At 37.9% G+C, this 16,160-nt stretch overlaps 1 pseudogene; it reads right to left on the bottom strand.

Annotated features, from left to right (window-relative positions):
• Positions 1 to 3,373: 3,373 nt before the first annotated feature.
• LOC127455839 (extracellular calcium-sensing receptor-like) lies at positions 3,374 to 8,614 on the bottom strand (annotated as a pseudogene).
• Positions 8,615 to 16,160: the final 7,546 nt, after the last annotated feature.

The raw sequence follows: 16,160 nt of genomic DNA on the forward strand, positions 1-16,160 counted from the left end.
TAACGGCCAGTCACAAATAAGCATGCCTTTCAAACGTACCTTTCTGCATTTCTCAGAAGAGGAGGAGGAGGGGTCCAGAAAACCCCCATCTAATGAACGTCACAGTGTCTTTTGCACCCAAAACTAACCTCTACACTTCTATGTGTTGTTGTTTGTTTCCTTGATGTGACCCCATTACTGGAATGATCCCTGAGTGATCAGTGTGGCATGGGGACAGTACAGTGTTGTGGCGTGTGTCAATGGCTTATCTGGAATCTGCACAGCAGTCACTGCTTTACAGCTCATGGAGTTTCATGAATCTCCCAAGCAATAATTTTCACTGCATACAAGCACACACACACACGCACGCATGCACACACGCACGCACGCACACACACACACACAAACTTGTTTTTATATCATTATGGGGACTCTCCATAGACTTCCATGCATTTTATGGATTTTATACAGATCTAACGATAATTTCTATCCCCTAACCCTAACCCTAACCCTACCACTAAACCTTTTTGCATTTGTACATAAAAAAAAAAAAAAAAAAAAAACATAGCTTAGTATGTTTAATAAGCCATTTCCCTCGTGGGGACCACAGGCTGGGCCCCACAAGGTAGGTGATCTCAGGTTTTACTATCCTTGTGGGGACATTTGGACCCCACAATGTAGTATAAACATGTACACACAGACACACACACACACACACACACACACACACTCCCCCCCCCCCCCCCCCAAAAAAAAAAAAAATTACCCCCACAGAACTACTTTTCAAACCTTCTCAGAAAACAGTTGAAGGACAAGTATCAAACATGAAGGTACCTTTCACATTTGGCCCATACATTTAAGAGAGACCATAAAAAAATCTAGACAAATGATTAAATTCCTATTTCTTAAAAGAATGCTGTGTATTGTTACTGTATCAGCTCCGACACCTCTTATATCTATATTTATATTATTATATATGTTGTTCATTTTTCAGTGATTCTTCATATTTAAAAACATTTCGTGGGCAACTATTTAAAAAAAAAAAAAAAAAAAAAAAAAATGGTCATGGTTTACAGAGATAAACATTCTGGTCTGTAAAGGGGAGCCAGTCATTTAGCAACATACAAACCACAAAAATGAGCCACAAAAACTCAGTGACTTGGAAAAGAGGACAAATACCTCTCCTTCATGGATTGTCAGTTATGGCAACAACAATACAACATAGAATAGTCACTGCTTTATCTGAGAACCCTGTTTTTATTCTCTCTGTGCTGCAAGTTCCCCAAAATATAGTTTGTTGGGCACTATCTGAAAACACAAAATTATGACAATGGGTGATACAACGACATCATGTGGCGTTACAAGGGATTGCAGATACATGATAAAATTCTATACATTTGAACTTAGCCAGATTGCTTGTCAAGTTTTATAATCTTACATCATATGTGAAATTCTGCTAACCCCTAATTTTAATAGCCTCAATGACTTCTTTAATGACTTGAGTCTCGTATACTGCACACAATATGATGAGAAAGCAAATTATGCTTCAGGGCCAACACATCGCAACAGATGTGTTAAACATGTCAAACCATAAACCATAAAAACGAGCTCAGATTCACATTAATTTGATCAGCCTGCAGGTGTGAAATATGTTATGGCTGGTAGGTCTGTTGAATTGTTTATGTAAGCCTGATGTTGTGTTGTATTGTTTTGTTTTGTTCTGTTTTGTTCTCTAGGTTGCATGGCACAACCAAGTAATTACAGTACTAATTAAACAGCTTGGCAGGTCCATGGGAGAATATTCTTGTCACAAATTGGTGATTACATAGGATATGAACAAATGTGTGGGTCTGTTTTCCTCACATGTCAGAACATGCTTTCTGTTTTCAGGGTTTCACAAAGTAATTCTTACCAAGGGGTCAAGGTTTAGATGGTTAGCATGATTAAAATAACCTCTGCTGGTAGATGCTGTAATTACACCATTCTGAAGACATCTTATAAAGGCCAACTTTCTTTATGGACGGCCATTCAAAGGAGCAAAAAATGCTTTGAAAGCAGCTGAGCAGTTGTCATTAAGATGAATGGGAATGCTAGTGGATAAATTTCTCCATTGATTATAGATGGAGAAATTATTTGATTTACTCTTACCAAACTCTTCTATAACTCACACTTGCTGAATCCTACTTTCAGACATACCAAATTGTTTTTTTTTTTGTTTTGTTTCAAGATTCTTGAAACAGCACTAATTTACAACAGAATGTTGTAATGAGGTCCTCCATGCTGTCTCTAAAATAGTGGAATAAATAGAACATAAAACTATTTAATACACATAAGCATGTATTAATATTAATAAGGTGCCTTTATGTAATAACAGTTGGAACCAGTCCTTCTTAACTTTGCTTGAGAACTCATGTTCACAGAACAAAATGTTCAAATAGGCCCACCAGCCCCACGTGTCACTATGGCAACAGCATCCCTATCAGCACCTGATGTTTAGTATGTGTCTATGTACTTCATCACCCCCGAAGCACTCTCATGATCACTTCAGCTCAACAACATTCAATAAGACAAACAGACAGATAGAAAAAGAAAAAAAGGAAGGAGACAAAGTGTTGTTCTTTCAGGGTAAATGCATGCTATTTTTCTATAAATCTTTCTTGCCATTTATTGTTACAAAACAACCACATTTATCTCATTGTATTATTAAAGAGGCACCTTGATCTTTAACAGTTGAAGGGCATTATGCAACCACTCCAGCTTTCTAAATAGTAATGGGTGGTGAAGAAATTAAGAGGCAGAATATAAAGACTGCATTATACAGAATGAATCATCTTGAAACAGTAAAGCACTTAGTGTTCACAGTCCAGAGAGAATAACGTTCCTTTAAAGACATTTAATTTAATTTTCATTACAGAAACATATTCACAAATGAAGATTTTTAGAAGACTATCTCAGCTCTGTTGGTCCATTCAATGCAAGTGAATGGTGGCCAGAACTTTGAAGCTCTAAAAAGGACATAAAAGCAGCATAAAAGTAATCCATAAGACTCCAGTGGTTTAATCCATGTCTGTTGTAGAGATATGATAGGTGTGGGTGAGAAACAGATCAATATTTAAGTCCTTTTTTACTATAAATTCTCCTCCCTACCCAGTAAGTGGCAATATGCATGAAGAATGTGAACTGCCAAAAACAAAAGAAGAAGAATGTGAAAGTGGAGATTTATAGTAAAAAATGACTTAAATATTGATCTATTTCTCACCCGCACCAATCATATATCTTCTGAAGTTATGGATTTAACCACTGGAGTCTTATGAATGACACTTTTATGCTGCATGTATGTCCTTTTTGGAGCTTCAAAGTTCTGGCTACCATTCACTTGCATTGTAAGGACCTAAAGAGGTGAGATATCCTTCTAAAAATATTTGTTTGTGTTTGACAAAAGAAAGTAATACACATCTGGGATGGCATGAGGGTGAGTAAATGATGAGATAATTTTCCTTTTTGGGTGAACTATCCCTTTAACCTTATACAGTGAAAAGGTGTTACATCTCCACCCTTCTATCTCCCATCAGAGACATGGAATCCAGGTTCCACAATTGGACAACTCGGGGTGACTTATATTTGTTCAGTTTGACATTGTCTCTAATATCTGTGGGACTCTCTGGGCCAGAGGGACTCCTGATAACCCTGATATTTCTCTGAAGTGTGTTTGAATGGGGACTCTGTAGAGACACTGCACTGTGCAGGTGGTTAGTCTATAACAGCCAGAAGTTTATGTCCTGTGTTTGGGTTGTGGGTTTGGGTGATGCTATAAAGAGGGTGAATAGTTTTATGAGCCCATGAACTGCAATGGACCTTAGTGTTTTCTTCTCAGCACACATTGTAGGAATTAGTTAGGGTCGGCGATTAAACCTGCAAATATATATATTTTTATTTCATGTTATTTACTGTGACACCGTATATTGAAATAAACTGTATACAAACAATGAATCTATCACATTTAGAGGTCACCTTGGACCACTTCACTTTGCTTGTCTTTTGAATCAAACTAATACATTTAATAATGAACAATAATTATGTGTGTGTTTCTACATATCAATAATGGATATTACCTTAAAAATAAAAGTCTTAATTTTTTTATTATTATTCTATCTGGCTTTTTTGTATTTTTGTCAGGTCTAAGCAGAATGATGCAACACTTTGGAGTGAAAATACTGTACACAGCAGTATGCCGTAACTGGAGGCTAGAATGGCGAAAATCTCCATAGCCACCGTGTACTTCCCTGGTGAGCTGATGTATGCTGGAACAAATGCAATCCACACAGCACAGAAGATCAGCATGCTGAAAGTAATGAATTTAGCCTCATTGAAATTGTCTGGGAGCATCAGAGCAAGGAAAGCCAACAAGAAGCAGACCACTGCTAGCAGGCCAATGTAGCCCAGCACCAGTACAAACCCCACTACTGATCCGACAGTGCACTGCAAGATCACCCGGGCACCAAGCACACCTCCTGAACTTTCTGTGGGCAGAGGAGTCATCAAGAGCCACAGCAAACATATGACAACTTGATTCAGTGTGGAAAAGTAGATGCCTGCCCTCTGCTGGATAGGTCCAAAGTATTTCATCAGGTTAGATCCAGGCAGAGTGGCACAAAAAGCCACCATTACCACCACAGTCTTACTGAGGACACAGGCGATGCAGATCACAAAGCCAACATGCAGTTCCACGGCGCAGGCCGGCCAATGAAAACTAGTGTACGCAGGAAGCAGAGTGTGAGTGATACCAACAGCAGGAAGCTCAGCTCTGAGTTGTTAGCTCGCACGAGGAGTGCGTCACGATGACGGAAAAAAGCAGCCAGAACAGTTGTGGTCAGTGTCGCCCCAGTGACAGATAAGACTGTAAGCACAATTCCCATGGTATCTTGCAAGGACAGAAACTCCACAACCTTAGGAATGCACCTTGTCCTCTCAATGTTTGACCAGAACCGCTCTGGACATTTCATACACTCTGAAGAGTTTAAGGAATATAATGGCACAAATAGAGATATGACACATTTTACATTTTAAACATTTTTTATTTATTTATCTAGATCAGTGAGCACCTTCCAGAGGCAACTTGCTTTTGTAGGGCTTTACTGGTTGTTTAGATCAGTGTTACTATCAGAAATAATTAATAATTATTTCTGTAGTTATTAATCAATATTTAAATTAATTAATTGAATCTAACTCATAAAAACCTCATATGGGGCTCCAGTAAATGTAGTGTGCTACGTTTAGGAGCAAGTTTGGTTATTAACAATAATTAATAATTATCAAAGATAATTATTAATTATTAAAATCAATAGAACATTGAGAATCAATGTTAACTTTTTTTTAATCCTTTAAAATCAACACTTATCAAAGATAATCGTTAATTGTTAACATCGATGAAACATTAAAATTAACACTAGCTTATTGATCATTCAAATTCAATCAAAGATAATTATCAATTATCAAATCAATAGAATATTAATAAGGATTAACATTGACGGGGCACCACCCTGGAATCAGGGACTATTAACCAAATATTATAACAGTCTCAATATTAGATTGTTTTCTTAGGAAAATCGACATCCGAAGAATATCGATTTTCGGGAAAAAAAACAATGAATGAAGGTTTGAATCCGAGCACTGACATCCCATCAGCACGACACAGAAGTATGCAAAACAAACCAAAACACTTCTCTTTGTAATATAAACAAAGTTTATTTATGCAGTAATATCAATTAATAATTAATACAATGCAGTCAATAAACTTCCGACTTACAACTACAAACTAAACAGTGATATGATTAGATATGGAAATAAAAATAATTGTATAACACAAGGTGTGTGTGTGACAGTGTGTGTGTGTGTGTGTGTGTCAGTGTGGTTAGTGAGAGAGAGAGATGATTAAGTGACAGCCCGAAAGCTGATTTCGCGATAGCTGGAGATGAAGCAGCCGTGTTCATCACTCAGAGACGCGGTTTTACGAGCGGGGCTCGTAAAAGTCCTGTGTTATTTGACTCTTTAATGGATGAACTCAGTTGCTGTCTCACCCGCGATGGCGAAAATGCACAACAGTCCAATTTGATTGGACCACAATACAGCAAAACAAATTCGTGATAATTAATACCCTGAGTATTAATAATGAGCGGACATGGCGGTCCGTAAACTGTACAAGCAAAAACCTTGAAACACAAGAATAGCACACTATAATATTCTATCTCTGCCCAGACGTAACCTCTTACTTGAATCGCATGAGGACACGGGTAGAATGTGTTTTCCTCCGTCCTTTAATTCTGACCCGGTTTCTTGAGGCTCGTGTGATGATGAGAGGCCGTTTCCACCCGCTGTCGGCGGGCGGTACGGCTGTTGATTCTCGGCGGGCTGGCGGAGAACTCAGAAATGTCGACTTGATTGAAGATGGAAGAGAAATCTTCACTTCTGTAGGCCAACGGATGAAGATGCGAATTGCTCGGCGGTCTCCTTCGGATCTGTTAGAGTGTTCGGTTGAACACAGAGTAATCTCAACTTGTCCAGCGAGATGGAGATCGTATGGCTACAGTTTCAAGTCGGACATTACTTCCTTATGCCACGAGGCTGCACCGGAGAGCAGCAAAAAGCTACGTCCGTATTCGGTTAACTAAGTTGCTGGAAGCAACTCTGGAAGCATTTCAGAATTATTTGAAGTCCTGATGATGTCATGTTTGAGGGACGTTCTGTGGTGTGCCTCATCCAATAGGAGTTGAGAGCTCGATCCTTTAGAGGGCAAGGCTTCATGGATCTGTAGTCTGTTTTGGACTCCCTTTGTTTGATTTTGGCACGATTTTTGTCAGTAAAATTTACAACTTAGAAGGAGGGGGCTTGAGGAATGTTTTTATGGCTGTTAAGCCTGCCTTTGTCTTCTATCTGAATACATGAGGCCCAACACTTTCTTTGCTTATAAACTTGCATAGTGTAAGTGCTGTCAATTATAATGAATAATATAATTAATATTAATTATAAAGTTAAATGATATCCAGTATAATGTGAGTTAAAAGGAACACATTTCAGGTTTGGTGTCGATGAAGGGGAACTTGAGACTAAACTAATAGGGCTTTGGACAAAAACATTGATCTAGACAGCCTTGCTTGGTGATTTGCATCATGTAAAAGGTAAAAAAGGTTGAAAATGATCATGCAGTCATGTCTTGTTTACTATCTAAATTTATCAAGATTATTTAATACCTGTCACATTACTTATTTCCCGTGTTGCACAAGGGAGGCAGTCGAAACAGCAGACTGGTTTTCCTTTCTGTACAGCCTTTCTAGTGCCTGCAGGACAGCTCGCACTGCACACAGACACCGGCTGCAGAATTATAGAGGAAGAAAACTCCATCATCATCACAGCAACCCTCTAACAACACAATATTTGTCAGCACAACAAACACAGAGATAAGCAGAAAGAATGAAACTGCTTTTTCACACACATGCTTGATGTGGTGAGCCATTTCTCTTTTTCTATAAAAGACCTATACCGAGAGGTTACACCCTACACCCACATGTTTACAGTACATCCACATTTCACTGGATGTGTACTGAAATGATTGAATATAAAAGTAGGGCCAATGCACATGATAAAAAACACACAAACTTACTCTTGTCTTCTGTACTCTGAATGAAAATGTAAGTTCAATGCAAGTAACACTAACACTTTTCTGCTAAAAATTACCAATTTATGATAACAAAATAAATAAATAAATAAATAAAATGTTTGACACCATCATCGTGTTTTGTGCACCACGTTTTGAGGTCTGTGTGCTATGTAACTTGTTTGTAGTGACAGTAATGCCAGGTGATGTAGTCTCATAGACTACATAGCATGCATTGAGCTTCTCTGTGGGAGGTTTCTGTATGTCATGTATGACATTATTTAACATACATTTGTAAGGAAAATTAGAAATGTGGCATATTCTAATAATATGTTCATCTAAGTTGTATTAAGTTTATATCAGTACCATATATATCTTATTTATAAATGTTACTGTATTTACTAACATTTAAGTTAAATTTACTTAGTCACTTTAATCAATATTATGTCATGAAGTTACATTGATTTTACTTCATTTTATACCATTAACATTTACTTGAAAAACTTGCAAAACAAGAATTAAGTAAATCTTACTAGTAATTGATTTCTGTGTAGGTGGAAAGAGAGCAACGGTGTTTCTATACAGATATTTTACATACAAATATTTTACATATTTTATGAAATGTTACAAGAAAAAAAAAAAAAAAAAAAATCTGATTTAGCCTCTTAATCTCTGTTAGTATTTACACCTGTAGCCAGATATTTGCTGACAAAATAAATAAATAAGACTGGACTCTTCAGTCCAGACCGTTACCCAAACCACTCGCTCAAGGTTTATGTTCAACTCCTGACCTGGTCCTTTGGCTGCATCAAACTGTCCCACCTGGACAAAATTCACTGCTCTGCTTTTATCTACATGCCAGTTCATAATGTCATAAGAGGCAGATGGCTCTCTGTTATCCTCAAAATAGATCAGTTCTCCCACTGGTGTTGTGAAATTTACTGCATTAAAGTACAAGGATGATAAAATATATGCAGTAATCATATTTATGACTTACAACAAAAGTTGGTTTAATGTAAATACACACACACACAAAGGAACAAGAAAACAGAATTTTAAATTAATGTTTTAAAATTCCCTTGTTTTAAGATTCCCCTCTCTTCTGACTGGGCTTTATTTTGGTCACATCAGGGCATTTACAAATGGCCCTCTGCTGGGCTGACAGGCCATCATGTTCTGAATAGCACTGGCAATAGCATATACAGTGCTGTGAAAAAGTATTGGCCCCCTTCCTGATTTCTTCAATGTTTGTGTTTTTTTTTTTCCATACTAAATTATTTTAGATCTTCAAACGAGACAACATAAAACAAAGGCAACCTGAGTAAACACTAAACAGTACAGTTTTCATATATATTACTGAAGCAAAAAAGTTATCCAACCTATATATGAAAAACTAACTGCCCCCTTAAACTAGTGATGGGAAGATTGGATCATTTTAATGACTTGAATCTTTGAGTCTCGTTCAGCAAAATTAACGAACCTTTACTCAAATAATTTCATTCATTTCATTCATTTAAGCAGAATTAAATTAAAATGTTACATTTTCAATAGCCAAATCCCCCCCAACATGTGCAAACTTTGATTATAGTCCCAATAAGGAAAAATTTATAATGCAACCAAGGACAAATTATGAGAAACAGAAATGATTAGTTCACCTCTGGAATCTTCTTGTCTGAGTTGATCGTTCTTTTGTCATGTGACAGCCGTATGTTCATAGCATATACGCGTGACAAAAGAACGAACGACTCGGACCAGAAGACATGAGAGGTGAACTAATCATTTCTGTTTCCTGTGTTGTGTTCCCAACACAAAATGAACGAATCACTCTCTGAGACTACTCGTTCTTCTGAGTCACATAAAAGATTTGTTCAAAATGAACGAATCGTTCATGAACGACCCATCACTACCTTAAACTTAGTAGCTGGTTTAGCATCAACTACAACCAAACGCTTCCGATAACTGGAGATCAGTCTTTCACAGCGCTGTGGTGGAATTTTGGCCCACTCTTCTTTGCAGAACTGATTTAGTTCAGCCACATTGGAGGGTTTTCGAGCATGAACTGCCTGTTTAAGGTCCTGCCACAGCATCTCAATTGGGTTCAAGTCAGGACTTTGACTAGGTCACTCCAAAACTTTAATTTTGCTTCTTTTGAGCCATTCAGAGGTGGATTTACTCCTATGCTTTGGATCATTGTCTTGCTGCATACTCCAGATGCACTTGAGCTTCAACTCACGGACTGATGACTGGACGTTCTCCTTTAGGATTTTCAGGTAGAGAGCAGAATTCATGTTTTCCTAAATTATTGCAAGTCGCCCTGGCCCTAAAGTAGCATAGCATCCTCACACCATCACACTACCACCAACATGCTTGACCATAGGTATGATGTTCTTTTTGTGGAATTCTGTGTTTGATTTATGCAAGATGTAACAGGACCCCTGTCTTCCAAACAGTTCCACTTTCAACTCATCAGTCCACAGAACATTCTCCCAAAAGCTTTGAGGATCATCAAGGTGTGTTTTGGTGAAAATTCAGATGAGCCTTAATGTTCTTCTGGGTTAGCAGTGGTTTTTGGCTCGCCACTCTTCCATGTATGGCATTTTTGGCTAGTGTCTTTCTGATAGTGAAGTCATGAACAAGTGACCTTTATTGATGTGAGAGAGGCCTGCAATTCCTTGGAGGCTTTTTTGTAACTTCCTGGATGAGTCGTCGCTGTGCTCTTGGAGGAATTTTGGAAGGTCGGCCACTTCTGGGAAGGTTCACCACGGTGCTAAGTTTTCTCGATTTGGAGATAATGACTCTCACTGTGGTTCTTTGGAGTTATAGAATCTTTGAAATAGCTTTGTAACCCTTCCCAGACTGTTGTATTTCAATCACCTTTCCCCTTCATCATTTCTTACGACCTTGGCATAGTGTGCTACTGGGTGAGACCATTTAGCCAACTTCATGCTTCTGAAAAAGTTCTATTTAGGTGTTGATTTGATTGAACAGGGCTGGCAGTAATCAGACCTGGGTGTGTCTATTCCAGCTGAACCCCATTATGAATGCAGTTTCATAGATTTGGGGATTTAGTAACTAAGGGGCAAATAATTTTTCACACAGGCCCAGTTGGTACTGGATAACTTTTTTGCGTCAATAAATAACATTAACATTTAAAAAACTGTATTTTGTGTTTACTCAGATTGCTTTTGTTTTATGTTAGATTTTGTTAAAAAAATTTTTAAACAACTTAGTATGAAATATACACAAAAACTCAAAATACTTTTTCACAGCACTGTACAGTCTTATACATATTGTAAGTGACTCTCAGCTGTGAGACATCTGTGTAGATGTGCCCGTGTTTCTCCACATCCTCTGAGCCTGTCACAAACTCAAGGACTCCTCCTGCTCACCACCAGAGGTCCCCCTCGCCCGAGTTCTGAGGGCACCTCGAACTACACTTCCCAGCTTGCCTACTTGGACTGATTACACTTACACCTTTTCCTTATTTCATAGACTATTTAAGGGCTGTTCTAACAGTAGTCATTGCAAAGTCTTGTTTTGCTCCTGTTAACATTTCTGAGTGTTTACCTCTGTTTATACTGCCTGCGGTTGACTTCTGCCTGTTACCCACCATTTGAGTCTGCTGCCTGCCTTGTTTACACTTTGTTTACCTGGGCTCTTGCTGTGATTGTTTGTTGCCTGCCCTGACCATTGCCTGTTTATTACTACATCTCTCATCTGCCTATGCTGTTCCATTACTGGTGATTTGCCTGTCTGTTTGAGTTGCACATTTACTATTAAACCGCATATGGATCTTAACCTCTGTTCTCCGGAGTCTGTTACAGAGCCTGTGCTCTTTGTTTTTTTTAAATGAAGGCTGCCAGTCCTGTGCCAGCACCCAAAAATGTGTTCCCATACATATGCAAGAATAGCATCAAGACCCTGAATAACAGCCCTGCGCAATGCAAAGCCAATGGTAACAGCCATGAGAGGAATGCTAGCTGGGTCGGTGTACTGAATGGAAGTGCTCCAAGCCTCTGGCTATCCACTGCCTGTTGGTCACATTCTACACCACAACTTCTTTGAATATGACTTCTAAGTCTGGGCCTATAGCAAAGGTTACCACCACACAAGCTGTGGAAGTCTGAATTCTCTGCAAAATCCACCTGATTCTGCTCTGTGAATGTGACTTAATGACTTCAAGGTAGTTCACACAGACCCCTGTATCCTCCAACTCTTTCAAGAGCAGCTGCACACTGCTTTTGCCATATTCATCATCTCCTGCAACCACACACACCTAGGTCCAGTACAGCAGGTGCAACAGGCAGGCCATGGCCTTGGCCTGGAAGACATCACTGGGAACAGTGTGCAAGAATGTATGAAATCTGTGACTGTCATTGAGACAAGCACAAGAGGCAAAGTAACTCACTTGGAAAGACAAACCCCAGAGAAAACTTAACCCTCTTCATGCTCCTAATTCAGAAGACCAAAAGCATAAGAGCAAATGTGATCGACTTCTATGGTAATCATCATATTTGAGATCGTGTATTGCCAAGTACTACTCTTGTTATATTAATGCTGGGATAGTCCTACTTGATATCTCCAATCTCTGACCATAAATGCACTCAGTTGCCAGATGCTCAGATGACATTTAAGGAAACAAAACTTTAACGCTCCCGTTAGCTTAGCAAGTGTTTGACTGCCACTTAGAGATCTCCAAGCAGCCCATTTCATAAACAATTCTGCAATGCTAGCATTTGTGCTACAGGTGTACGATCATCAAAAGATAGTATAATTTACCATGTTTTGAACTCCTAACTACGCTAACGTTTGTTAAACGAGCTTTAATATCATGCCATATAGGAACTTTGACTCATTTATCGATATTATTTAATAAAAGTGAATGTTTATCACTTATTTTGTACATCTTCCTGGGTGCTGACATGTTTGTGTGACGTTACGCACCTGCATCTCTGTGAAATCAGAGTTTAAAACTTTCCAAGTTGGAATTCTGACTTCAAGTGGGATTCTGTTGCACTTTTCCTAATAATAGGAAGTTGGAAAATCTGACTTTCCAAGTTGAATGGAACACATAAGACCCTGTGTTCAAAATTGTGTACTGTCTGTACTGCATTTGAAAGACAATTTTTTTTTTTTTTTTTTTTTTTTTAGGTGCACAGGTAAGTACGATTACATACTTCATCCGAGAACGTGGGCATTGTACCTTGACCCGAATATGATTTAATAACAACAACAACAGCAAATCTACTCTTTCGATAAACAAGCACAATTTAAGAACAAGGAGCAAATTTCTTGGTGTATATATAGCACTTACAGTTGAAATGAGCAGTCTGAGTCAGGGTTCTCTGTTTATTAAAATCCTGCATTTTGAATGTGACATCTCCTCAGCTTCCGTTGCATTATGGGATAGTACAGCATTCAGTGGATGCACACTTCAGAACATGGATGGTAATCGTATGCCATCCAGGTATTTCTTGCCTACTGTTTTATGAATACTAAGGATTCTGGCATACCTTTGCATTGGCATACTATATAGTATGCCAGAAACAGTAGGGATGTATGCATACTCGGATGCAGCTCCTGTTTAAACTTAATGTTCAGTTATACTCCATGAGAACTTCCCTCCTGCAGAGTTTTGTTGCAGCTCTCTTCTTACACGCCTGCCGATCATTTTCAGTTAACTCAAGTCTTTGATTAGCTGGTCCAGGTGAGTTTGATTAAGACTGAAGCTAAACTCTGCTTGAAGGTAGATCACTAAGTGCAGGACGGCAATAGAGCTGTTCAGCCATGGTAAACATTACTTGAAGATGCGTGGACATTTTGTTAACAACATAAATTACACACAGTCATACCTCAAATGTGAATTTTGAAGCCAGTGAGTGTGTTGCTTCAATGTGGCTTCAAAATTCATGTTTGAGGTATGACTGTGAATAATTAGTTGTAAAATGAAATGTCCACCATGTATCAAATCTTTATCACAGACCATATTTTAGTAATAAATCTAAAACTGCCATAATAAAAACCCCCCCAAAAATCCTGAGGGAACCTATGGCTTGAAAATGCTAATTATCTTCTGGGTTGTTGGTCTATAATCTATCAGTTCTATTTAAGTGAGAATCTCCACTGTGAGAATGTGTATAATTTGGTAATGAATCCTGTCATTCTGTTTGTAGAGGTTTTATGTGTGGAATAAAAAATGAAAATAAAAAGCTTAAAACTGACTTATTTTTTTATTTATTTTTTGAGTAGTTAATTATGTACCAACCAGTGACAAGGCCAGTTTCTGTCTGCAGTTGGCTGTTGCTATTTGTTTATGATAGTGGTCCGGTTATTTTATTGCAGGTCAACTGTATTCAGGCAAGGAGGGTTTCAAAAGTCCAAGGATTTCTAATAATACATTTGTTTATACTATATGCAACTGAAGGGTGTAAATCAATAACCTATCTCTCTGTGCATGTCCACATCCCATCCAGTGTTTTCTGTAGTGCACAAACAGTGTCCTTGAAGAGCAGAATTTTTATACATTTGATCAGAGAACCATTTATTATTGATCTCCGCAGAATGGCTCATTTACTCTGCAGAAAAGAGCAACTGAGTATTATGAAATGGAAAATGGTAATTTGTCATTCTGGATACTTCAACCCAGCCGTATTTCCATTTTATTTATGTATTTATTTATTTACAAGAATTCTTTCATATTATTTTCACAATGCTTAGTTTAGTGCCTGAATTAATATGCTTATCAATGCAACATCAATAACATGGATAATAATGACAACAGTTTAGACTCAGTCACATTGTTTCTTGTTTTTCTGGTACTGTATGTGGTTTTAGTCCCACTGCGTGGTTACTTGTTATTGACCGTAATTTACTATACCTTAATTGTACAGACAGCCCCCCCCCCCCGAGAACCCTAAAGTGTCTCGCTCAAGTGCACAATGTTTTCTGAAATAAATGTGCTAAATACAGACTTCTGTCCAAATAATAAACTTCTAAAAAAAAAAAAAAAAGTTTTGAAAGAAATGAAAATGGAAATATCCAATACCATTTATTAATTATGATGTATTGATGTAAGTATTGATATAAGCTGATTAAAATCCCATCGAATATGTGATATGTCAATAAATATTCAATATTTGAGACATGACTTTTTTTTTTTTTTTTTTTAACCTATTCTGATGTATGCCAGAAGAGGGCAGAGTTGATTGTACATGGTTGGGACCTGTCCTAGCTTGTTAACTCAAGTGATCTGTTCAGCTTTACCTCAACATCTTTTTAGTTGCAGCACTGACTTTACTAGTTAGAGGTTTGTATTTCCTGTCAATTTATGACTATGGTGAAAAATCTGATCTGCTCATTTGTTAATATTAGCATCGAAGACTATTTGTGTTCATGAGAGAACAATGCTGAACAGAGAATCTGACTGCAGATCACTCTCTGAGCTCCAGAAAACAGAATAATTACTCCCGTTTTCTGTGCCCCAATTAATCTACTTTGCCCTAAAAGTGTGTACTCTTTTTGCGATGGAAAGGTGTATACTTTTGAGTGTGTAGCAAAAAAGTGTGCAAGTAATGGGACATAATATTATGTCTTAAAACTGCGTCTTGAAGCCAAAGTCACCTTGGACGCATAGTTATGTGAATCCTGTCCCCATACAACCATATGACCTGTCTAATCATTGTTACTCTATTCATGACATACAGGTTTATAACTTCATTTTTACTATCATTAATTATTCCATTACATTAATTTTGTTTCCACAGCGTTCAGCCATTTAACTTAAAGTTGTAAAAACATTGAAGAACTGATGAAGCACCATCAGTCTCCTTGCCTACAGTAGTTTTTCACTTTTGACAGTTGTAGTTCTAAAGTGAATGGCCAAACTCCTCTTCCGTCAAGCAAGGGATTGTGGGCAATATTAGTCAAAAATCTACCGGAAATAATAGACCATCCGGGCAATTTTAGAACACTCATTTCAACATACTTTGAGACACTAATTCTAACCTCGGATACTATTTAGGATGAATAGGGTGCTAATTGGGACACAGGAATAGTGATTGGTTAATTTGCTATAATGACCTCAATTTTCCCTGTAGAGAGAACAGCACCCTCATTGGTACATATACACAAAAATGGCTCTGAGAGCACACAATCACCTTTCATAACACAAAATAATTGTATTTTAATGCTAACTTTTTATCTGTATAATATATGTTGCTGTTATCTTTTTAACTGGTGGTGAATAAATATACATTTTCATGATGAGAATAGGTTAAAGTATAGGTCTTTCTCTGCTCTAATGCTCTCATCTGCATAATGCCTTAAACAGCACTTTCTTAAGAATTCTCAAAGTAGTTGTTTTGGGCTCTAGGAAAATCACTCTCAACAAGGGCTTTCTGCAGTTATCTCCCCACTCACCTGTTGCACGTTCTTTTGCCCCAGGCAACTTAAAGTCTACAAAAGGAGGGGATCCTACAACTCTTCTTTGCATGGATGGGTTATCTCACTCTGTAAGGTGATGGGTTTAATT

The sequence above is a fragment of the Myxocyprinus asiaticus genome, chromosome 18 (genome assembly GCF_019703515.2).
Source record: "Myxocyprinus asiaticus isolate MX2 ecotype Aquarium Trade chromosome 18, UBuf_Myxa_2, whole genome shotgun sequence".
Taxonomy (NCBI): domain Eukaryota; kingdom Metazoa; phylum Chordata; class Actinopteri; order Cypriniformes; family Catostomidae; genus Myxocyprinus; species Myxocyprinus asiaticus.